Raw genomic sequence first — 26,530 nt, forward strand, 5'->3', positions numbered from 1 at the left:
GTACCAGTGGAGATTGAACTGCCCACTCAGTCTCCAAAAGTTAGATAGGGCTAAATGGCCTCGCCTACTCCCGTATATACGGGAATAAAAAGGCGTTAGCTGATTTTTTTTTTTTTTTAATAATAATACTCGAAAACCCCGAAGTGATACTCTCTAATAGAATGTTGGTGTCATAAGAACACAGAAGGACCGTGCAAAAGATCAAAAGGGAAGATATGAGAGTCATGAAAAGACAACACGTTGGAACTTGGTAACATGGAAATTAAACTAATTACAAAGTATACTATAGAACTAATATTCATTTGAAATATAAGAAAACGCTAAGGAAGAGGTCCAACCCAAACACTCGATTTCTCACCTAAGTACCACAAAATATCGATCGGTAATGAAACACATCTTTAAGGTAAGATAAATGTCACACGCACAATTTATTTATTTATTTGCTCAGTTATTCTGTTAGAATATGTAATTAACTGAATTCTAAAAGTAAATAGACAAAAATAATCAATCAATTTGAAAAAAAAACAGAGAGGGAAAGAGAGAGAGAGAGAGAGAGCCATATCAAAACTGTGCATCGAGAGATGCGAAGTGACCGGTCGTTGGCGGGTATTACTATAGGAAGTAACACGTAGTCTCAACAAAACGGTGCTTAGACTTCAACTCTATAATGTCATTTTGCAGAGAACCGTGGGAAAACATAATATGAGGCAAAATGCGAAAGAAATTAACGAAACATACAGTAACCATATGGAAAAAAAGACTCAACTGCATTTTCAGAGCTTGTGTTTGTGTTTTGTGCTGTGAATATATGGTTAAAAATCAACAATCTGGAATATCTATTGTTTTCGTAAATTCTCTAAAGACTGTGTAATTCAGTGGATATACGGTTTGCACACCACGGCGCTTGACCGCATGAAGGAGGACTTTGTTTCGAATCTAGGCGTCGACTAGATTAAATTTTTCTAAGCCTTTTTTCGACCGATTCCCGAGTTAGTCGATCTCTGGCATTGGCAAGCCGGTTTTTCTCCCAGAAACTCTGGTTTTCATCCTGTAAACTCAAGAAAATCGACCGTAGAACCCACATTATTTCAGACCACGAGATGGTGGCACCTGTTGAGCCGTCTCTATTCACTGCGTGCTGCTTAATTAGTGGGAGTCTTGGGCCACCTATCTCTGATTGGCTGCCAGTGGAGATTGAACTGCTCACTTAGTCTTCAAAAGTTAGATTGGGCTAAACGGCCTCACTTACTCTCTATACGGGAATAAAAAGGCGTTAGATGATGATTTTTAAGAATTTCTAGACTAAGTACAAAGTTGTAATCCATTTAAGTCTCCGTTTATTTTAATTTATTTTTTTAAAATGCCGTTTGTTTTTTCTTTTGACTGTAATCTAAAAAATACCCATAGCCAAACATTTTGTAAAAAAAAAGATAACTTAATTAGAAAAGTAATAAAGGTTAAGATCTTAAATGTAGACAAATCAAAATATTCAGATGAGTTATGTATATGAGAAAAAAAAGTGTGTGTTTGAGGGACACCAGCATATAATTAAATTATTCAGAAAAGGTCTAAGCGCTGTCGCCATCTCGACTCTACTCTACTCTAAGAATTCCCATAGTGTTTTATAGGAAAAAATACCCCAAAATATATTGGAAAATTATTATAACCATTTATAGACAATCAAACACAAAACTAGACGACAATGACGATGTGTGGCACCCTGGGAAAATTCCAAGATATCTTCTCACAAAAACATCGCCCATAATCCCTTAGGCAAACCAAAACACCACATGATGTCACTGAGACATATTTTCCCCAGAAATTTCCAAACACATAACGTCACGATTCCTTATCTCGAAACGTCACCCAGAAGGCTATACGCGAACCAAACAAACCATGTGATGTCAGCGAAATTCCAAATATTCGAAACTCTCTCTTATAACTATCCATCACCCATAATGCCATATGCAAACCATTTACTTATCTACATCTCATAACACACATTCCACGACACTGATGTCGCTTCCCCCATTCACCCTACCCCTGTTTGGTTTAAAGTGTCCCACCAATAACGACACGAATCCTTATCCTTTATCTTATATATAATATATCTTCCTTTTCCATTCAAAACAATAACATCACTTATTTACAACTAACAAATGATGTCACTTATCTTAATCTGATAACAACACACATCCACGTAACAGACGTCGCTTCCCCCAATGACCTTACCGCTATTTGCTTTAAACTGCTCCACCAATCACGACACGATTCCTTATCTCCAACCATCACCCATAATTCCATACATGAACCAAACAAACAACGTGACTTCACTGACACATATGTTCCCCAGAAAAATTCTAAACATTCCAAGCTCATGACGTCATCATCTGAACAACCAATCACGTCACGATTCCTTATCTTATCTTGATCTTGATCTGGTCACTAGTGGCCACACTACTACTTGCTTGGTTTGTGGACATGAACGTCGGGGCACAATTGACTGTCCTACACCGAGTCCTGATTTTAGCCATATTGAACATCTGTGAGATGAATTGGAGCATTGGATGTAGTCAAGGGACGTACGCCCCACAACACTCCAGTATCTCATGCCTACAGGAAGAATGATCCAAAATCCCCATTGAGAGCTATCGTACGCTTGTGGAAAGGGTTCCCCCTAGAATTGTTGCATTCGTTGCAGTGAAAGGAATTCCTTCATCTTCTTAGGGTGGGTGCTATTGCAGTTTATTTCTGATACAATGGTGTCTGTTGACTTCTTTCCAATAAGTGTACATGTGTGTAATACGAATAAATGTATGAATGAACTATGTAAAATTATGTAAAATAATAAATTCTGCTATCATTCTGCCCAATGATGTAGTGTCTCTTTCTACTGTTAAGTAACTTATATTTCCTTGAAGTATAGAAGATGATTTTAATTATCTAAGTGATAATCATTTTACATCTACTTTCATTTATAGACATTTGTGCATTTATTTAATTATGAAACTCGATTCTCAGATGGCTGCAGATGTATTTATGCACATACAGTTGTGAATTTTGAGAATCCACTTTCATATACATTCATCGAAAAGTTGTTCCCTGGTATGGAGTTGTCGAGATCGTATTATCCCTATTTTGCAGGCGAGGAGGATAGTCGTATTCTGACTAACCCTATGAGAGTGGATTCAGTCTCCATCTATAGCCAATCAGAGGAATATCATTCATTTTAAGTGGCATCCAGTGAAGAGAAGGCAAACAAGTTTCGACATCTCTGGCGTTATCATTTGAATAAGTATGGATTCGTCTTGAGTTTACGTGACGAAAAACTCGAGTTTCCTGGAGAAAAAACTATGTGCCCTTGCGATAGATTGATTAACTAAGGTACTTGCTGTCGAAGAAAGGCTTAGAAAAAATGTTCTTCTACTTTGCGACTAGAATTGAACCAGCTGTGAATTCTAGAGGTCACTTTCTCATACATTATTAGAAAAGTCGCTAACGACTTTTTCCCCCTTATAGGGAGTAGATGTGGCCGTTTTTTCCCCTATTTTGGAGGAGGGGGTAGCCGTAATCTCACTAGCCCTATGACTTGGTCAGTCTCCACCGGTTGTCATATTTCGTGTTGCCTATTGTAGAATCGTTAAACTTTAGTAGCGGTGCGTCTTTTCTGATGACCCCCGACGCAACCGAATCCACTTGATTCGTCGTGTAATATTACCGGAAGTGCTGGTGATGGTTTGTTGACATCAAGTTACAGAGATGGATTAGATTTTTAATGAAGTTGTATTCTGCTTCTTTTTTTCATGGTTTTCTTAGTGTTTTTTTTTTTTTGTTTTTGAAGTAAGTTTTTTGTAATAATAATATTATTATTATTGCATTTTTAATTGTTGGTGTGTGGTATGTTATTCCTGGATTTTTGTTTTTCTGCATTTTTCGATCGCTTCTCGAGTTAGGCGATCTCTGGCATGGACAAGCGGATTTTTTTTCCAGTAAACTCAAGAAAATTGGCCGTTTAACACATACTATTTTCAGACATTAAGATACTTTGGTAGGGTTAGGGACCACGAGATGGCAGCACTTGTTAGTCGTCTCTTCACTGCGTAGCGATTAACTTAGTGATAGCCTTGTGACAGCTATCTGTGAATGGCTGCCAGTTGAGATTGAACTGCCCACTGAGTGTTTAGTGGGCAGTTCATTTTAGTCCTGTCTAGTCCAAAAGCTAGACAGGACTAAAATGGCCTCGCTTACTCCCTATACGGGAATAAAAGGCATTAGCTGATTTTTTTTTCCCGGAGTTTATACATATACAATATTTGTGTTATTGAAAGTGAAATTCATCTCTTATGAAGAAATGTCGTGCGTTGTTATTTTGTTAGAACGTTTTCTAAGCCTTTTTTCGACCAGTTCCCGAATTAGTCGATCTCTGGCACTGGCAAGCAGGTTCTCTCCCCCCCCCGCAAAGGAATTTTTCTTCCCATACACCCACACTATTTTCAGCCACTAAAAATATTGTGTTAGGGTTAAGGAAAACGAGATGGCGGTGCTTGTTAGCCGTCTCTTCACTACGTGCAGATTAAATTAGTGATAGCCTTGGGCCAGCTATATCTGATTGACTACCAGTGGAGATTGAACTGCCCACTCAGTCTCCAAAAGGTAGTTAGGAATAAAATGGCCTCTCCTCTTTATATGTAATAGCAGACGTTACCTGATGATTTTTTTTACTCATAAAGTAGTTAACTGGGCTTATATTAAGGGACAGTAAAATTTTCTCATTTGTGTTATGGTTCCACTTGGTATATCCAGCTGTTTTACTGAGAAATTTGATTTCTGCTGTTTGAATCTGTTTTTCATTCTTCTATTTTATGGTCTATGTTTCACTTCCATATAATAAAGTTGGTTTAGACAGAACATTATATAGTCTGATTCTAGTGTGTTTTTGTACCAAGGATGGCTTACTATATTATATATTATGCCGTTTAGTTTAACAGAATTTTATATTTTAATGTCTATATCTTTTTCATCTTCATATGATAAGTCGCATCCCCGGATTTGAAAGTATTTACTTGTTCTAATATTTTATTATCTATCACTACTGTATTTTGCTTCTTACTAGTTTTTCTCCTTTGAAATGCATTATTTTTGTCTTTACTTTTGATATTTTCATACGTAAACATAAATAAAAATGGTTAGAGCATCTAAATTGAATGGACAATAGCAGACTGCCAAAATTTCTATACGGATATAAAATAAATTAAAAAGGAAGAATTTCAAGGCCAAGAAAATGATGATATGAGACCGGAACAAGCCATTTGGCCTAAAATTAATGACAGGAAGAAGAAGAAGATGAGATTTCGACTCATAATGGTTTCTAATGTTCTGCGTGGTGGCGTATCATGTCACCGTCGCTACATCTGTCACGTGGTTGCTTATGTTTTGGTTATCGGGGAGTAATGGCAGGTTTCGTAGAGAAGTTCCTACTTATGAATTAAGGTTTGTTAAGAGAATACAGTTTAGTGATCTGTTTACATCCTGTAATAATAAGATATCGAATAATAACATGGGTGACTGGAATCATCATGAATTTCTTTATATGTACTCTGAAGATGGGAAGAGCTATAGTACATTAAGACGATGTAGCCATACTGCAGAATGATTTAAATCGACTGTCATTATGGTTAAACGATAATGTTTTTTTTTTCTTTTCTTTTAATGTAGCAAAGTGTAAAGTTATTTACTTTGGGTCGGAAAAGCTTCAGTCTGTGTGTTCTATTGATGGGGTTTCGTTGCTGGAAATTGATGAAGTTAGGGATCTGGGAGTTATGGTTGATAGGAAACTGAAGTTCTGAAGTCATATTACAGAAATTTGCAGAACAGTTCAGATTATTTGGATGCTCAAAAATACGCTTACTTGCAGAGGCAGAAAAGTCATTATTCCTCTTAATAAGACTGATACTTTCATACTGGACTGTTGTGCTCAGATTTGGTCACCTGAGTTTCTTGGAGTTATGAAGGTGGTTAAGAGGATTCAGAGGCAAGTAACCAGGATGGTTGCAGGCCTGTGGATGTTTCTGGCTCCTCATGAGTCTTTGAGCTCCATGGAGATACCTGTTAAAGCAATAATAATAATAACATAATATGATAGTACAACATGAAAAGTTTACATTATTACTAACTTCTTATCAACAGTTTTCTTCCAAATTGATCTGTTATATTTTAGGACTCTGGTATTATTATTATTATTATTATTCAGACCTCCATGGAGTCAAAAGACTCATCATGGGAGGTCCTGCCTAAGAAACACAAAGTCTATCAAGACTCATTGAGGGGAGATCCCCCTCCCCCTGAGAAACACAAAGTCTATCATACCACTCCTTAAACTCATTGACCGTTCTCGCTCTCATTACTCCATCAGGCAATGCATTCCATGGTTCAACCACCCTCCATGCAAAGAAACCACTCCGCACCCTCTTGCTCACAGTTTCCTTTCATAACTTCCAGGGATGGCCTCTTGTCATCACTCCTTCCCGCTGTTCAACCAAGCGAAAGAACTCCCCAGTGTCAACCCTGTAACCACCTCTCAACAGTTTAAAGTTCTCAATCATATCATCTCTCCTCCTCCTCCTATCCACCAAACTCTGCAGTCCACATTCCCTCAGCCAATTCTCGTAACATTGTACAGTCTTGAAATCATCTTTGTTATCCGTCTTTGTACCCTTTGCACAGTTAATTTATCCCCTTCAAATCCTGGGGACCAAATCTGAGAACAGCAGTCCGAGTGTGGTCTGATCAGGGTCTTATACAATGGAATAATAACTGTTTTATCTCTGCAGGTCAGCATCCTTCTCATTATTGCAGCAATCCTCTGTGTTACCTTCACCACCTTTGTAATACGTCCCCTGAATTTCAGGTTTCTATCAATCATCAACCCAGATCTCTTGTCTCCTCTACTTCCTCCAGTATAACTCCTCCCATAGAGTATGCAGTGATCCATCGATGTTTCCCAAACCTCAAGACTTTACATTTTGCTGCATTAAACCGACACCCGCATTCATTTGCCCATCTATCTTGCGGCAGCCCAGCAAGAGGATTTATTCAAATCCTCTTGCTGGGCTGCTGCATCTGCACTATTACTAATAATCCTTCCCAGCTCTGCATCATCTGCAAACAACTGAATATTCCCTTGCAATCCGCTGACAATGTCATTGATATAAAGGTTAAATAATATAAGTCCCAGTACTGAGCCCTGTGGGACCCCACTTGTAATCCTCTGCTTCCTTGAAACTACCCCACCATACACAACTCTCTGAATACCTATCGGACAGCCAATCCTGAATCCAGTTCACCAATCTGACATCCAGACCCATGTGCTGCAACTTAAATATCAGCTTATCATGTGGCACCCTGTCAAATGCCTTCGTTAAGTCTAAGAAAATGGCAGTATATGCCTTTCCCTCATCTAATGCTCTTGTAACTTTATCATAAAAGGCTAGCATATTGCTAAAACAAAAGCGCCCCTTTGCAAATCCATGTTGACTCTCACAGATAACATTACCCTCATCTGCCCAATGCTGTATATGGTCCTTTACTACTTTCTCCAAGATCTTAGTAACTACTGATGACACACAAACTGGCCTATAATTAGACACTTCCAGTCTGCTACCATCCTTATGCAATGGCATTATCTTACCTTCCTTCCATAGAATGGAAGGAAGGTAATATAATATAAAATATAATAATGGGCACCTTTCTAGCAGTCAGACTTTCATTGAAAAGCCAGGTCAAAGGCACTGTCAGTTCCCTAGCACATTCTCTTAAAACTCGTGGTGAAATACTATCCAGTCCCACAACTTTACTGACATCCAGAGTACTCAGTATTTGAAACACACTCTCCCCTTGTACCTCTAAACCTCGAACCTGCATTATCCCTCTAGCATTAAAACTGATTCCTCTAGGATGAAATACTCCAATAAAGTGTTCATTGAACAATTCCACTATGTCCTCTGCATCAGTCACTCTATTCCCATTTTTATCCCACAATGTCATTCTTCCACAGTCATTTCTCCTCCTACTGGCATAGCTAAAAATTCCCTAGGATTTTCCTTGGATCTAAGGGCCAATCTCCTCTCATATTCCAGTTTCGTCTTCCTTACCATATTAGTCACTCTTCTGGCCTGTGTCTTATACTCTTCATGCATCTTCTCTTCACCTGTCTCCTTATATCTCTTCCATAGCCTCTTTTTCTCATGCAATTCCTGTTTAATGTTGTTTGTCATCCACTTTACTCCAAATTGTGTCCTTTTGTTCACTTGTGGTATACGACTTACCATTGCTACTAACAAATATTCTTTCATAATTTCCCATGCACTAATGATATCCCATGCACTAATGATATCCTGTTCCAATTCCTCCCTCCATGAAACTTCCCCAGGTTGACGTCTTAGACTATTATAATCACCTGCCTTATAATTCCACATATGTTCCAGTCTCTTTGATACTCCTGCATGTCTATTCATTTCCCAAGTCAAAACCATATGGTCACTCTCTCCAACTGGTGGAAGAGATGTCATTTCAGTTATTATCAACTCTTCTGGTGCTATAACCAAATTCAAAACTCTTGAACCTCTTGTGCCCTCTATTACATGTTGCCTAAGACATTTGTCCCTCAAGAATTCTAGAAATTCCATTCCCTTATTGCTATTATTACTGGTATTGTCTGATCTTATATCTAACTTTCATTGCACTTTGATCTGCATCATTCTGCTTAGATTTTGTTCTTCCTCTGGAACTTTTTCTTCCTATCCTAGCATCAGACACTTTTTTTAAACTAATCTTTCCTCTTGCCATCTGTTTGAATGACTATACCACCTATGATCAGCTCTGATCACTTGTCCTGAATGCTTACAGTGTCAGGTTCCTAATATCTTAATTTTTAGTATGATTCTGCCATTGATACCACCTGTTCACTCCACATTTTTATCAGAACTTATTATCTGTGATCTTTGATCAAGTGTTTTACTTTTAACTTTAATTTGACATCCACAAGTTAAAATTGCATATTCTTATTCTTACCTGTTTTCAAAATCCTTTTTATTGCTGATTTCATACAAAGTTTGTTGACAATGACAGCAGCCATTTAGTTGAGTCAAGAAATCTGCATACTTATGATGAATTTATTTAAAAGTACAACAATATCTGCATAATAAGATGAGCTTAACATCTCCAGTTTTAATATGAGGTTTAATCCCATTTCTTTCATAATGTGATGCATATAGATGATGAGCAGCACTCTTAACTTCAATCAAATTTAACATCCCACTAACTTCCAATACCTCCTTGAATTCTTGACTTACAGCTTATATATGGACTGTTTATTGCTCTGTATAATGTCCTTTTGCACCATGTAATTGTAATGTTTTGAACAGCTTTTCTCTTAGGACCTTGTTATATGTCTTTTATAGATATACAAAATTTCAATACAGATGATTATTATATTCTCAGTATTTCTTAACTGTTAGTTTTAAAATGAAAATCTGATTTTCGTCATCATCATCATTAATTTCCTAATCTTCCAAAGTCTGTTCAGGTTACTATGACAGTACTACATGATTAACTTTACATTATTATTAATCTCCTATTAACAATTTTCCTCAAAATCAATCTGTTACTTGCGAGCACTTCAATATTGTCATATCTCACATTCTGTACCTCTAAGGCACTTCTGACTGAATCAATCCACCTAGACCTTGGTCTTCATCTAACGCTCTTTCCTGCCATCTTAGCATGAAACGCCTGTTTTTGCTAACCTTTTCTCACCCATTCTATTTAAGTGGCCATGCTACCTTAAATTAGTTTTGCTTACACGTTCTTGAATGTTAACAATATCAAGTTCCTTTCTAATATCTTCATTTTTAATATGATTCTGCCATTGATGCCATCAATGGCAGAATCAGTTCATGCCTCTAATTTTTCTCAGAACCTCATATCTTTGGTCTCTAGTCTTTGATCAAGTGCTTTATTTTTAACCCAACTCTGAGATGCATAAGATAAAATTGGTTTCAACACTGTCTTATATATTGCTAGTTTGGCATTTTGGTTAATTTCTCTCATTCCATATAAATATTTTCAGCTGGCTACCCATCATCGCAGCTTTGTTTATTGTGTTGTGTATTTCAAGAGTTAACCTACAATCTTCACTAAAAACTTGCTCAAATAGCTGAAATATTTTATTTGTTCTATAGGATTTCCATTCAGAATGCAGCTGAAGTTTTTTATGTTCCTGCCTATTTTCATTGTTTTGGTCTTTTTATTGCTGATTTTCATGCCAAATTTGTTACAGCTATGCAATTTAGTTAGTGAATCCTGGAGACTTGCCCTAGATGCGTTTAGGAGTACAACAGTATCTGCATAAAGCAGAGAGCTTAGTTTGACATATCCAATTCTAATATCAGGCTTGATGCCACTGTCTTTCATAATGTGATCCATATAGATGATGAATAAGAATGGAGATAATGTCCATCCTTGTCTCACCCCTGATTTTTACATCAAACCATCAGCCTGTATTTCCTTCAATTCTAACTGCTGACTAACAACTTAAATATAAACTGTGTATTGCTCCGTATAATGTTCCATTCACCTGATATAATTGTAATGTTTGAAAAGCTTTTCTCTGGTCACCTTGTCATATGCCTTTTCGAGATCTACAAAACTTAAAAATACAGATCATTGTCATATTCCCACGATTTCTCATCTGTTTGTCTTAAAATGAAAATCTGATCTTGACAACCTTTATTTGTCCTGAACCCAGCTTGTTCTCCAAGTTTCTCTTTCTCAATCTCTTTTCAAGTATGCTTGTGTAAATCTTACCAGGAACACTTAATAGAGAAATGCCTCTGTAATTCTCACATTCAATTTTATTCCCTTTTTTATAGATGGGTACTATAAGAGCTCTACTCCAATCACCCTGTGTGCCCCCTGTTAGTAGTTTTCTACTGGGTACTGACCATACGAGGATGGGCTGGCAATTTGGGACTTAGCCGACCAAATTTTACTCTCTATTGGTTTAAACCACAAATGCATATGATGGTACAACATGATGAGAAATCTGATTGTGATAATCCATATATACATATGATAATAATATGTACAATTTAGAAGGTCTGGTCAGAAAGGTCAAATGTTGTTGACTGGAATAGGGCTCTCATAGTACCCATCTCAAAAAAAGGCAATAAAAGAATGTGAGAATTACAGTGGAATTATTGTGCAGTATGCCAGGTAAGATTTATCTATGCATAACTGAAAAGGGCCTAACCTAAAAAAAATTGTGAAACTGAGAACAGTTCAATGAACAAGCTGGGTTCAGGCCTGATATGGGTTCTCACCATAAGATTTTCACTTTTAAGACAAACAATTATGAATCTTTCTTTTAAGATTCGTTGTGTTGTGTCTCCATAAATTCTTCACTATGAATGGAAACAATTACGAAATCATGGGAATATATTAATACAATTATATAATGATTACAATAGTATTAATAATGTTACATTATTATAATAATAATATAAAAGTTTTGCAGTGCAGCCCAGTAAAACTTTTATACCACCATATTTTAGCATTTCTAGTTGGATATCATCTTCTCAAGCTGCCTTTCCAAATTTCTAGTTTCATTTCTAATGGCTTTTTCTACCTGAAGTAGAGAGATATTTTCTACCCGAAGTAGAGAGATATAATAGGTTTACTAAGCTTTGTGGAAGCTAGTTATTTTTGATTTTTACAGTTCAATGACATGAAGTGTCATACTGTGCCAGGACACAAGTTACAGCAGTACATATGGTAAACACTTAGTAGGACAGTGACAAACAATCCTGCCCTTGGTGGGATTTGAACCCTCAGCCTCTTGGCTGGAGAGCAAATATGCCAACCACTTGCCCATCTAGGCCTGCCTTTGTGGAAGTGATACATGTGCACAATAAAATATGAAATGATGAAATAAAAAGAAATAAGATGAACATTGAGAAAGTCCTAATCAAACTGTCATAGGAACACTGCAGTTCTAATGGAAATTTGCTATTGTTATTATTATAATCATTTATTATGTGACATCTCAAAGGTGTTGTCATGGGAGGGCACTCTGTTACCACACAGCTTACTGTCTCTATACATAATTCTCCATTTATATTCTATGCTATCACCATTCTAATAGGCATTTTTGCCTGTTAACTGCATGCATTCTCTTGCTGATTTGCATGTATTCAGGATAAAATGATTTCAGGAGGAAAATTCTATATCAAACTATCCATTACAACAACCTGTTCTTATGGACCCTGCAAGTTTTCTGTAGTGAGTCCGACTGCATATATTATTATTATTACAACACCCTCCATGGAGTGGGCAGACTCATCATGGGAGGTTCATTCATCTAACAACATATTTATCATACCGAATCTTAAAATCCTTAACACTCCTTGCATTAAAAACACATTTTGGTAATGCATTCCATTTGCTGGCAATTCTCCATGTAAAAAATCTACTCCATACACCACCTTTCATCAAACTCTTACATAACTTCATAAGCATTTTTTTTTTTATAATCCCCTCTGGATTAATCTGATAAAATACTCTAACTTATATGTCTGTCATATCACCTCTTTTCCTCATATCCACCAAACTCTGCAATCTGCATTTTTTCAACATCCTTCCATAGTCACCATTCCAAAGTCCTGATATTGTCTTAGTCACTTGTCTCTGGACCCTCTTCAATGTTTCCACATCACATTGAAAACCAGGTGATGAAACCTGAGCACAATAGTCCAAGTGTGATCTGACCAGTGCTTCGTACAGTGGCACAACCATGTGTGTGTGTGTGTGTGTATATATATATATATGTGTGTGTGTGTGTGTGTAGAAAGTTTTTTATCTTGGGTATATTTGAAGCCGCAAACTTGACTGACTTGTCTGTTTGCTTACTTGGGAAAAAGGATTAAAAACCTAGTTTATAAAATTGCTTGGCATCTTTAACACACACACACACACACACATATATATATATATGGTGGTGCATGGATATGATCAAGGGGGTGTTTGAAGAAAGCAGTATCAGAATGTATACCCAGAGTCAGAAGGATAAATTAGGTAAGGGTAAGGTGGATGAATAGCATCATTAAGCAAGAGTTGCAGACAGAGAAAAAGTTGGGAGGTATAAATTTGCTGACCTGGTTGGCCAAGTGGTTAGTTTATCCACTCTCCAGCCAAAAGGCTGCAGGTTTGAATCCTGCTGTGCACATGAATGTTTGTGATTGTCTGTGAAAATACTAGTGACATTGGTGGAGATGATGCAGTTCGCTGTAGTTGGTGGATTGAGTGGAGGAGTCAGAGAGCTGTAGAGCAGGTGCCCTCCCTCAATGAGTCTTTGGACTCCTTGGATATGTCACGTAATAATAAAGAAAAAGGTAATCAGCATGCCTGCGAGCAGTGCAAAATACAGGTGAGAAGGGTGACCTATATGGTAAGGAAGGGCAAAGCTAATTATGAGAGAAAGCCAGTTGATGAGACTGAAATAAATCATGAAGAGATATTTTGCTATGTGACAAGTAAAAGGAATGATAACTATGGAAAGGTGACTAAAAAGTGCTGATGTAGAGAGGTAACAGAAGCACACCAAGTAAGTTACTGAGTGAACATTTTGTAAGGGTTTGCAATATCTAGGTAGTGATATTGCAATGTTGGATTTGACATTGACTAATGGGAGAATAGAGGTTCAAGAAATAGAGGTGTTTGAGTAGGAATAGAAATGGAAGAGAATGATGTTTTTCATGAGGACAGAAAGGATAAGAATAGGGGAGGGATGCTGTTGATAATAGCAGGGAATTATGTCCACACAAAGTAGAAATGCGAGGTGTAAATAGTTGCAGCGGTTTTGAGTCAGTATGGTATGAGGTGGACGTCGACAGGACGAGATATTTACTATCCATCTCGAAGAAATATGCAAATCTATAATTGAAGAACCAGGTCTACAAATAAATGGTATGAATATCGGCTATATTAAATATGCATATAATATTATTATTCTTACGGAATCTAAAGCGCAATTGGAAAAAAAAAATAAAAATTTTAAATGAAGAGTGCAAAACCTTTGGAATGAAAATCAATCTAAGCAGAACTAAAACAAATAGAAAATATTTCAATAAACTTAGAAAATCATACACTTGAACAAGTAAAACTATTTACATATCTTGGAAGTCCCATTACTTACAACCTTGACACACAAAAACAGTAAAATACAGACTTAACAAAGGATGCTCTAATAAATAAATGAATGAATTGAACAAAATATGGAAAAATGACAGCATTTCAAAAAGCCTGAAACAAACTCTATAAAATCATTATTATACCTACAGCAATGTATGGAGCTGAGATTGGAGCATGGAGACTCGATCAGAAAGAAATACAGAAAATCAGAGCATTTGAAATGAAATGCTTAATAAAAAAATATAAGATTCACTGGTCAGAACACAAAAGAAATGAGCAAGTCAAACACAAACTATAGAGAATATGTTGTTGTGGTTATAGCCTTTCGGCTGTTTAGGGGCAGCTCTATATACATGCCACCATCTAGGGAAATGACTATGAGCAAGGTGGTTTCCCGTTCCCTTCCTTGCCATACTATATCCTATGGCTGTATCCTGTGTGTTCATGGGGCTGGTTTGCCCGCTTGCAGGATGAAAACCCTCCAGATAAACTGGGGGCGGGGGACCCTGCTGTTCACGCTCAAGACTGACTAACTTGGCTATGGTTGAGGAAAATCCTCAAGTTCCTCATGTCGTCAACAAGAATCGAACCTAGGACACTCCTTCCCCAGGCATATGGTTGCAAAGTGCATAGCCTCTAAGCTAACCATGCGGACATAGAGAATATATCATAGCTGTAATTCATAAACAGCAATTAAGATAGTTTGGACACCTCCAATGTCCTTTCAGAGAGTACCAAATATAATCTAGAATGGAATCAATGGAAGAAGACGATCAAGTGGCAGACCAAAGAGAACTTGGCTACAGTCTTTGAAAGAAAGGTCAGCTTCAGAGGTTTTATAATAAATTTAGTTTAATCCTTTATCCAAGTGTGAGAAAACACAAAGTTTGCACCTGAAAATATCTTTAGGACTGGGGTAAGGCAGTACAACACTGGGCAACTCGTAGCAAAGGTGGACCAAGCTAACATCACTCCTATCTCAGTATCTCCCATAATGCAAAACACATCTCCTTGCGGATATGTATAATGTTATGCATTAAGGGAAGGGTCACTACCCAGACTAGTTTCGACCTTTATTGAGGTCTCTTCAGTGGGAGTCCAGAAGTGGAGACACCAGGTAGAAGCAATGACAAGGTCATCTTTACCTGTAGGAGTTGCCAAAAGGTGTGCCACCTTTTTATTAAATTACTCTGGATTTAGAGAAAGATGGAAAGTTTATTTTTCACTTGGTTAGGCTATAATAAATTTAGTTTAATCCTTTATCCAAGTGTGAGAAAACAAAGTTTGTACCTGAAAATATCTTCAGGACTGGGGTAAGGTACTACAATAAAATAAACTTTCAACTATCATCATCAGCTTCAGAGGAATAACGAAATGGCCAGAGATAGAGCCAGATGGCAAAGATTTGTTCACAGGGGGGACTCAACTAATGGATCTCATCCATTAGATGACAGATGAGGAAGAAAAAGAAGACTGGAATGAAGAGATAGCATTTGGGAATAAAGAATTGAATCAGTTTAAGGCACAGTTGGATGAGCTTTGTGTGCGGTGTGCGTGTGTGTCCCACAATGAGTCTCTGAATTCATGGAGGCAAGATGTTAATAATATGTACAGTCATAACACAATAGAGGACAACTAATCTATGGTATACTTTTCTGCTTAAAATGAACTCTAGAACATTCTATTGAAATTTGTTGGTTATGTCATGGAGTATCCTGCAAAAATATATGTTTATGAAACAGAAATTTTGAAATGGGTACACTGTCTTTTGTTACATTTATACATTTAAAAAAAGTTTCTTTCTGGACTTTGTCTGGTTTACCAACTAGAAAAACATCATTTTGGTATGGATAATTTTGCTGACCTCTTACTGTTTTATGAGTCCCATGGTTTCAGTGTAATTTATTCAGTTACAAAATAATTAAAAATGAAATTCTCTAGTTTGGGAAATAGTCTGCATTCAGTGAAACAGAGATATCATATTAATAGAATTTTTTCCCCCTACATTATGTTGTTTAAAAGAGTATTTCAAGTGTATTTCAAAAGATTGTGTTCGTTTTTGTCAAACAGAATCTCAACCCTGCAAGTTTAAATTGGTTAGATCAAATTTTAACTTTATTTATTATTATTATTATTTTTTTATGTTTCTTTCAGAAAATACATTTTGGTGATTGTCCTATTTATCAGTGCAAACAGTAATTTATTGAATAGAGAATATGATGAAGTGATGGAAGACAATCTCCTTAAAAAGAACCAGTGGTAAATTAAATTTAATATTTTTCTTATTTTTAAAATTATTAATTTTTAGAAACAGCAAATTTCAAATATTTTGAACCATGAAGGGTTTTTTGTGTGTATTTTGTAGAAATCGAATATCTTATTTGTGTTTTATACAACTAAACATTGTTTTACTTTTCATTCTGAAAGGGAGTAGATGACATTCTTTACCCTCATTGGAAATTTGTAGGCAGCTGGTCTTTGTCTTTCACTGTAATCAGGGTGGAGTAAGGTTTCCATGACATGCTAGATAATAAAAGGTAATATTCCTAACTCAACATCTCGACATATGAAATGTTGAGTTATGAGAAATTGTTTCTGGGAGGAAGAAACCAACATGCCTATTCCATAGATCATCAATATCTGAAATCAGCTGAAAGAAGGCCTATAAAAAACCTCAATTGTGCTATAACAAGGTGACACATACCTTCAACAGGGAAGATGCATATACAGTGGTGTACTTGGATTTTTAAAACTTATGATAGGCTGTCACACGACAAGCTCTTAAATAAATTGAAACAGATGGGATTGGATAACAGACTTCTGAGTTGGATCAATGGCTGGCTGTCAGATAGATATCAGAAAGATGTATGTGGCAGTGCGGTCACCAGTGGTGTGCTGCAGGAGTCAGTTTTGGGACCACTGTTGTTTAATTTGTATATTAATGATATTGGGATGAGTTTAACTAGTGATATGCAGCTGTCTGCAGATGATGCAACTGTCTGCAGATGATGCAACAGTGGGGAGAGCAATGCAAATGTTATGGCCTTACAAGAGGAACTTGAACAGATTGATGAATGGACAAGTGGAACTGTCAGTTCAATGTTGCAAAGTGTAAGGTTTTGAGATTTGGTAAGCAATAATGGGATGCAAAGTATACACTTGGTGGGGAAAACTTTAACAGAAGTAGAGGAGATCAGAGATCTAGGAGTAATAGTGGACAAGGACCTGAAATTCAGGGGCCACATTGCACAAGTTGTGGAGACGTCATATCAGATAATGGCAATGATGCGGAGGACCCTGACAGACAGAAACAAAGAGGTTATGATGCCATTGTATAAGGCCTTGATCAGGCCTCATATGGATTACTGTACACAGATTTGGTGTTGCCAGGTTTTCTTGGTGATGAGGATATGTTAAAAAGGGTCCAGAGAAGATTCACGAAGGTAGTCAGTAGTCTTTGGAATGTGGAGTATGAGGACAGATTGAGAGAGTGTAAATTGCAAACTTTGTGAATAGGAGGAGCAGGAAGAGGATATCATTGAGGCATATAAGCTAGTCAGGGGTTGTTATTAAGTTAATATACAGGAGATTTTTCATAGAATTGGAGAGGGGTATAGAACAAGAGGCCATTGCTGGAAATTGTATAAGGAGGGTGTGAGCAAAGGAGTGAGGAGAAGGTTCTTTATGGAGAGTGGTTGGTGAGTGTAATGCATTGCCTTAGTGTGTTGTGAATGTAGACACATTGAATCAGTTTAAGGTAGGTACAGTTGGATGAGCATTGTGTGCAATAGTGTTTATCTCACACGATGAGTCTCTGACTCCATATAGGTCAGATGTTAATAATAATAATAATTAAAAGTTCCCTTACTCTGTGACCAGTTGAACCTTTCTTCTGCTTACCTAACATCATAGGAGTTACCATAAGGCTACATACGGAACTTAACAGGGTCTCCTTAATTTAATATTAACTTTAATCATTAAAAAAATTAAACTAAAATATTAACTTAAAAAATAATTTAATAGTTGTGCAGTAACAACATAAAATATTATAGATTATAATAATGCATGTGGATGAGGACTTGATTCCATAATATTACTGTTATGGAATCAAATGGCTTCCATTGGAAAAATAAAATAATTTTCTAAAAAAATTATAACTGTGTCATTGATAATAATCCTGATGACAGAAAAGTATCAAGATTTACTAGAAAAAGTTTTTATTTTATTCTAAAGAACTCACTAGAAAGCCAAAACTATAGTGAAAAAAAAAGTTCCATGCTTGGTATCTAGTTCTAGGATTATCTTGTCCTTAATACATTCCTAGTACTGCAAAGTGCCATAGCCTTTCAACTTTACAGGCATGATTGACATAAAAAATGCAAAATCACACTGAGTATATGTTGAAAAATTTATAAATCTAGTGATCAGTCCCACTTATAAATTTACCAAACAGCTTAATTTCTCTCTCCCTCCCTCCCCCCCTCCTCTCCCCCCATCATAGGCAACCTTCATCCTTGATGCAAAACTCAATTCATTTCAAAACTGGTTTATTAAACCTCATTTTCTAAACCAGTTTTGAAATAATTTAGTGGTATATATGAAATGAAAGTTTTTCAAATACATCATTAAAAAACTAGCTACTACTAGCTCTTTCAGTAATGATGATGATGTATTTTTTGCTGGAAACATCTGAGTTCAAATCCCATCTTAGACACAAAGAGCCTTTAATAAAGGCTTTTCAAGTGACAGTTAACTCTTAACTGTCACTTGAAAAACAGATAAACTAGCCAGAAGAACACACATAATCAACAAACAAAATACCCTATGTCTTTGTTGCTTTGATTGTAAATCAAAACAACCCAACCACTAAAAGAAAAACCCTTGATTTTATTAAATTCTGTTTCCTCTCCTGACAATATTGTTATTATTAGTATTGTTGTTAATACTGATAAGTGTATAGTCAAAAGACTCATCATGGGAAACATACACTTTCACATACAGAGCTCATTAAACCGTACTTTAAACTCATTCAGCATATCTGTATTCACCACCCTCTCAGGCAATGCATTCCGCTTACCAAGTCATAGGTCAGATGTACTCTCCACTCTTCATGCAGTTTAAGCAATGATGGAATGCAAAGTACACTTAGAGGAAAAGTTCTGAAGGAGGTAGAGAAGATGAGAGATCTGGGAGTGATGAAGGAAAAGGATCTGAAGTTTAGGGACCATGCTGCATAAGTTATGAAATTTCAGATTATAGTAATGATGCAAAGGACCATGACATGCAGAAATAAAGTGGTCGTAGGTCCTTTATATAAATAAACCTTATATGGATTACTGTGTGCAGATCTGATGTGGGGAGGATGAGGATATATTAGAAAGGGTCCATCTAAGGTAATAATCAGGTTTGGCATCCTGTTCTGTCTCTGTCTCCCATTCTATTGGAAAACTTCTTCCACATTAACTTGGTAACAACACTTTACCAACTTATATGTCCCAGTCATATTCCCTCTTCTTTTCTTGTTCACAGGCTCTGCAAAGTGCATTCCCTCAATCTGTCCTCATACCATACATTCCAAAGTGTAAGGTTCTGAAATTTGGTAAACAATGATGGAATGCAAAGTACACTTAGAGGAAAAGTTCTGACGGAGGTAAAGAAGATGAGAGATCTGGGAGTAGTGAAGGAAAAGGATCTGAAGTTTAGGGACCACACTTCATAATTTAAGAAGTCTCAGATTATAGCAATGATGTAAAGGACCATGCCATGCAGAAATAAAGAGGTTATGGTTCCTTTATATAAAACCTTATATGGATTACTGTGTGCAGATCTGATGGGATGGGGGGAGATGAGGATACTACCTTAGTTGAATCCTTTCTAGTATATCCTCATACCCCCCCCCCCCAAACAGATCAGCACATATTATGGATAGGGTGTAATTGATGAGATATTGTTTAAGTAATCGATATTTATTACAAATTTAACAAATTATAAATTTTAGCATGAACTAATTTTAACAAGAATAGCCAAAATATACTAGAAAGGATTAAACTAAGGTAGTATCCTCATCAACCCCCTCCATCCCATCAGATCTGCACATAGTAATCCATATAAGGTCTTATATAAAGGAACCATACCGCTTTATTTCTGCATGTCATGGTCCTTTACATCATTGCTATAATCTGAGACTTCATAACTTATGCAGTGTGGTCCCTGAACTTCAGATCCTTTTTCTTCACCACTCCCAGATCTCTCATCTTCTTTACCTCCTTCAGAACTTTCTCTCTAAGTGTACTTTGCATTCCATCATTGCTTACCAAATTTCAGAATCTTACACTTTGCAAGACTGAAGTGATAGGGTCCACTCATTTGCCCATTCATACATTCCATTCAGATCCTCCTGTAAGGCTAAAACATTTGCTTGACTCCTTATTGTTTTCCCCAATTTTGTATCATTTACAAACAGCTGCATATCACCAGTTAAACCCATCCCAATTTCATGTTAAACAAATGGTTCCAAAACAGATCCCTGTGATATACCTCTAATGACTTTCCTCTTTTTGAATACTGTGTCCTAAGTCCCCTTTCTAACTCACTAATCTATCAGATCATCCCAAAACTAATGTCATTTTTAGCATTAAGTTTTGAAATGATGTAAAAGATAATTCACTTGCTAATTTAATCAAGTATATGCACTGCTCAAAACAATTAGGGGATATTTTAGTTTCTGTCGGATAATTATAAATTTCTGCAAATAATTATAACTATTGGGTACTTTATACATGAATAAATATTTCTTACTTACGGATAGGGTGTAATTGATGAGATATTGTTTAAATAATTCATATTTATTACAAATTTTACAAATTATACATTTTAGCATGAAATAATTTTAACAAGAATAGCCAAAAACTGTTTTGTTAATTTTTAATAAGGCGTATGATCTCCATTAACAGCCAGAATAGCAGTACATCTGGTTTGCATGGACTGGATAAGATGATCAAACAGTTCTTGCGGGATATTTCCCCACTCTTCTGTGAGAGCAATTTCGAGCTCTTGAAGCGATCATTTCGACAAGTCTTAACATGATTTTGTATGTAGTTGCATGTTCTACACTGTTGTATATTAAGAATATTTTAAAATAAATGTGTTACATTTGTAAATTATTTTTATAACTTTATAATTTACAAGAAAACCAAAATATCCTCTAATTGTTTTGAGCAGTGTATATTCTTCATTTGAATCAGTAATGTCTTCCAATGTATGAAAGCTTCATAATGCATGCATATTCAATCTGTAGAATTCAGGAGGCAAAGAAGTCACATATGCTTAATTTCAGTGTTTCTGATGTATTGTTTTTCATTATTGAAATGTTGCAAACTTCGAAACAAGTGGTAATCTGAAGGTGCAAGATCAGGAGGATGTGGAAGCTTTTCCAGCCGAGTTCCTCAATCTTGATACAGGTGATTCTTGCACTATGAGGGCATGCATTATCATGGTGAAAAACAACATCCTTTCGATTAGCCAGAGAACACCTCTTTTCTTTTAGTATTTTATTCAATCGATTGAGTTGTTCACAGTATACACTGTGATTGTTTAGTTTTGTGGCAAGAGTTCAAAGTGTATAATACCAGATATATCCTACGAAATGCTTAACAAAACCTTCTGAGGGTGAAGATCTTGTTTTGGCTGAGGTTTATCCTGTTCTGTTGAATGAACCCATTGCCTTCGGCACTTAACATTCTTGTAAAGTATCTACTTTTTTTATCACTGGTGACTACATGACTCAAAAATGGGGAATGAACCTGTCGAAAATGAAGAGCAGTGTAGATGTTGATGAGCTCTCTCTTCAATTGTTGTTTGTCAGTTCACGACATGAAAAGACATGACCATCAAATGGCGTTTGATGGTCAAAGATGATGAATTAAAATCTTTTGCTAAATTTTTGCATTGCATTTTGAACAGTTTCATTGGCATTTCTTGCAATAGTGGTTTCCAGCATATCATTATCGAGAGAGACAGGGCTTCCAGAGCAAGGGAGTCTTTCAAGCTAAAGTCCCCTTGCCGAAATTTTTGGAACTATTGCTCGCACTTTCGCACATTCAAAACATTATCAGCATACACTTCTTGCACATTTTTTACAGTGTTAGCAGCATTGTTGTCTTTTTTGAACTCATAAAGCATGATGTACTCTTTAGTGACCTCCATAGTAATAAAGGTTTATTTAAACAAAAAGTTATGTATGGTGGAATTCCTTAGAATGAGGCAGCCTCAGCTTAGTGGCACTCATAAATTTATTATTATTTGACACCTCCATGGAGTCCAAAGACTCATTGAGGGAGGGCATTTGCTCTACAGCTCTGCCTCCACCACTCAATCCACCGCCGACCACCACCATTAGTTTTTCCAGAGACAATCACAAACATCCATGCCCATGGCGGGATTCGAACCCGCAGCTTTTTGGCTGGAGAGTGGATACGCTAACCACTTGACCAGCCATGCCGGCCAATAAAGCTTTAAAAATTCCTGTTTAGACAAGCTGGGACACATTTGAACAAGTACAGTATTAAAAACGACATTACTTTTGGGATGACCTGATAGTATCTAATTCCATCAAGACTTAGTTACCAACTTGTCATTTAGTAATTTTTCAAAAGCTTTTGCAAAATCTAAATATATTACTGTATATGCATGTCACTTTTCTAATGAAGTCATAACTTTGTTGTAATATATAAACAAATTGGTAAAACATGATTTCTGTTTAACAAACCCATGCTGACCATCACAGAGAATGTTTTTATCATCAGTCTACTTGATGACAATTCCATATCAGTCTGTAATTTGTATCCTAAACCTTATCACTGTGAAGTAGAACAGTTTTGTACCCTTTCATCCACTCTTTTAGGACATGTGCAGTTGCAAACCATTTATACCAAGGCTGCTGTTAATTCCCACATTCCCTTAATAGTAAAGAGTAAAGATATGTGGCAATATGTTATCAACTCATATTGTCTTATTGTCATCAAGTTTACTTAATTCCTAATATACCTCCTGCTCACTCACTAATAATTCCATCCCCTCCTATTCCCGCTATGCTTGAGCTTCTCATGACATCACGCTAATGAGAAGGAAATACCCTGATGAATTACTCACTGAATACCTTTGTTTTCTTTTGCAGCAATTATCAACCTACCATTTTTATCCATCAATGTCATCTTACTATAATCATTGTTCTACTTGTCACATATTGAAAGAAATCTCTAGGAATTACTTGTGCTAATTTGATAATTTCTGTTCATAATTGCACTTTTGCAATCCTTGGGTCATCTTCCTGCCCTGTTCTTTATACTCTTCATTCAGCTAATTATAGCCATTATTCATCTAGCCCCCCCCCCCACCACACTTTCTTCCAAATTTATGCTTTCTCTCTTTATTCATTCATTTGACATTTACTTTATTTCATTCTTTTGATGTTCAGAATATATGTGTAGATGATGAACGTAGTTGTAGTTAATTGATTGAGTGGTGGAGATAGAGAGTTGTGGAGTAGATGCCCTCCCTCGATGAGTCTTTGGACTCTCTGGAGGTGTTATGTAATAATAATAATAATAATCACACATTAATACTGTTAAACAGTCCTAGCCTTTGGTCAGTTGCCAAGCAGCATTTATATCTTTTCTTCTTAGCTCCCATTTGCTCATTCCACACTATATCTCCAAACTGTTGATTTAGCTTTTCATAATCACTATCCTTGTAATTTTCCCATATATTCTTTCCTCATCAAGAAATCTAAATAAAGCTGATCACCACTCAGGTGATCGCCTCATGATTACTCTTGCCAAATGGTGCAACACCTCACTCAGAATCACATCCTCTGATGAAATGATCTGTGACTCCATCCTTATTTGCTCTTCATTAGATGCTGCCTGTGGAAGTTGTCTCTCGAGAATCAAGCAGTTCATTTTCTTTATTCATATATGCTTCTCTTCGTTCCAGTTTGTATTACCATCATTAATATCACCCATAATGATCACTCTTCCCTTTGTTCACCAATCTGAGTTGCCTATATGCAGTTGTATTTCATCATTACTTTTTTTTATTGTTTATAGCTGTCATTTCATGGTAAAAAATGTATGAACAATTCACTGGTACTTCAGTAGGCTCTCCCTTCCTACAGCTACATTCAAATTTGCAGTTGGCTGGGCTGTTTTGGTGATGTGTTAAATATTTCACCTTATTCCCCCCCCCCCCCCCCCACACACAGAGAGAATAGAATTTCTATGCATTTAAAGATCCTGTCTCTAGAAGCATACACTTTACTACAGAAAAGAAATTAATGACTTAGACAGTTTAAATTCACACTTTTGTAATTGTTCATTATCATTTTTTGTTTTCAGATCTTCCTCCCTTTCGCATACACACAGTGGTAGAAGATACCAATAATTGCAGCATTACCCAGCTCAATAATTTAATATCCTTAAAACATCAGCACACAAGGCCAAAGCCATTTGCTTAAATTCCTCAAATACCTCATAATATACCTCAATATTTTATAATTCACCTTTTTCCATTAAGTTTTCTTAAGTGTGCTCCTCTCTTTTTTTTTTTTTTTAGTTGAAAGAAATTAAGAAAATGCAGTCTTGCATTTTCTCTTCTCATCTTCCTTCCTATCCTTTTCCTCCTACTAATTAAATAACATAAAATGGATTCACATTGCATATGTATTAATTAGTATAAAATTTTTGCCCTAGTATCAAGGGCATCTTCTGTATGACTTTCAGATTAAACAAGAACAGAAACCAGTATATTCAACAGAATTTCACACACGAACTGCACATACATGATGTACATTGTCATGGTCTAATTATATTAAGGTTCTAATAAAATTAATTTTTACAAGATTTAAAAAAAACTCTGTAAAAACATTCTAAAAGATTATTACTTTTATGAAGAGCTTTAATTTTCTTCCAAAGAACTTGGTGTCTGGTGATGATAGCATGCTCCGCAAGTCCTGATTGCTCTAGCCCATGGAACTTAAAGTAGTTTAAATGTTCATCATGATGCACAGCTGCAGATCTACCTGTTTAGCCAAAATATGGTAATCCACACCGGCAAGGAATTTGATATATACTCCAGGGTAGTCTAAAATCAGATGTTTATCTTTAACTGAGCCTAGAAAAGTAGATAACTTGTTAATAGGATGGAAGGACACTTGTAAGCCAACTAATCTAAATAGTTTAGCTATGCCTTCTGAGATTCCTTTAACATATTGAATGGTGACATGATGGACCACCTCTGTCACCATTTCATTGAGAGGCAGATGACAAGGAAACTGTAATTATTATCTTGTTGACATATGATTTGGTAAAATCATTAGTAAGAAAGGTGGACTTGATGTGATTTATTTCTTGGGAGAACAGCAATTCAGTGGAGCAAAGAGAGTTTCTCAGTATACTAAAGTCCTAATCCTGCCAGATTTTTGACAATTATGATGATGTGAAAGAGAATAAATGTAAAGTTCAGTATGTGTTTTCTTTCCAGATACTGAGAATCTTTTAGATCTCCTATTATTTCCATCTGGTGATGAAGTAATTGGAGATCTAAAAAGGCAATCCAATTGTTCTCTTCTAATTCAAGAGTGAACTGGATACAATGATCAAGGTTGTTGACCACATTGACAAACTCTTGAAGGTCTGTGCAGGACCCATGCCAAAACACAAAAACATCATCAACATATCTGTCCCACAAGGACGGCTTAGGAAGATACAGTTCAGTATACGTTGTTCAGATCTTTCGATGAAGTAGTTAGCTAGCGTAGAAAAAAGAGGACTACCCATTGCTGTGCCTTCAGTTTGTTTATTTTCCTATGTGATGTAGCCAGAATGAATGACAAAGTCAAATAGGCTGACAGTATCTGTTGGTTAATCTTGCTTGAGAAAGTTAAGTGTTTCATCTAAAGGAACATTTGTGAATAAGGATGCGATACCTAGGCTGAGAAGGAGATCACCTGAGCAAAGACGAAGCCTTGATATCTTTTCTTTAGTGAGAACCATTTTTGACAAATGAAGACTTTCCTATGAATGCTGAAAGCATTTGGGATGATTGTTTTGTAACATGGAGAACCCATGTAGTCCACTGTAGGTCAAAATGGAATATTTGTTTTGTGGACTTGGCAGTCCATAATGAGGTGGATGCCCATGGTAACACTTCAATTTCTTTTTGGCTTCCTCATCCCAAATCAATCTCAAACATTATAAGAGTGTTTAATTTCCTAATCTGGGTTGCAATA

At 36.3% G+C, this 26,530-nt stretch overlaps 1 protein-coding gene across 2 annotated transcripts in view; it reads left to right on the forward strand.

Moving 5' to 3' along the window:
* The first annotated feature begins 5,418 nt into the window (after nt 1–5,418).
* Nucleotides 5,419–26,530, forward strand: part of LOC150106396 (protein SERAC1-like) — a 281,390-nt gene continuing 260,278 nt past the window's right edge. For both annotated transcript variants that reach the window (XM_090393115.1, XM_090393116.1), the window contains exons 1-2: nt 5,419–5,490; nt 16,399–16,503. The gene's annotated coding sequence lies outside the window, so the exon portion shown is untranslated. The remainder of the gene's footprint in view (nt 5,491–16,398; nt 16,504–26,530) is intronic.

Source organism: Typopeltis vanoorti, chromosome 5 (assembly GCF_054136105.1).
Source record: "Typopeltis vanoorti isolate ZY-2024b chromosome 5, IOZ_Tvanoo_1.0, whole genome shotgun sequence".
In the NCBI taxonomy this organism is placed as follows: domain Eukaryota; kingdom Metazoa; phylum Arthropoda; class Arachnida; order Uropygi; family Thelyphonidae; genus Typopeltis; species Typopeltis vanoorti.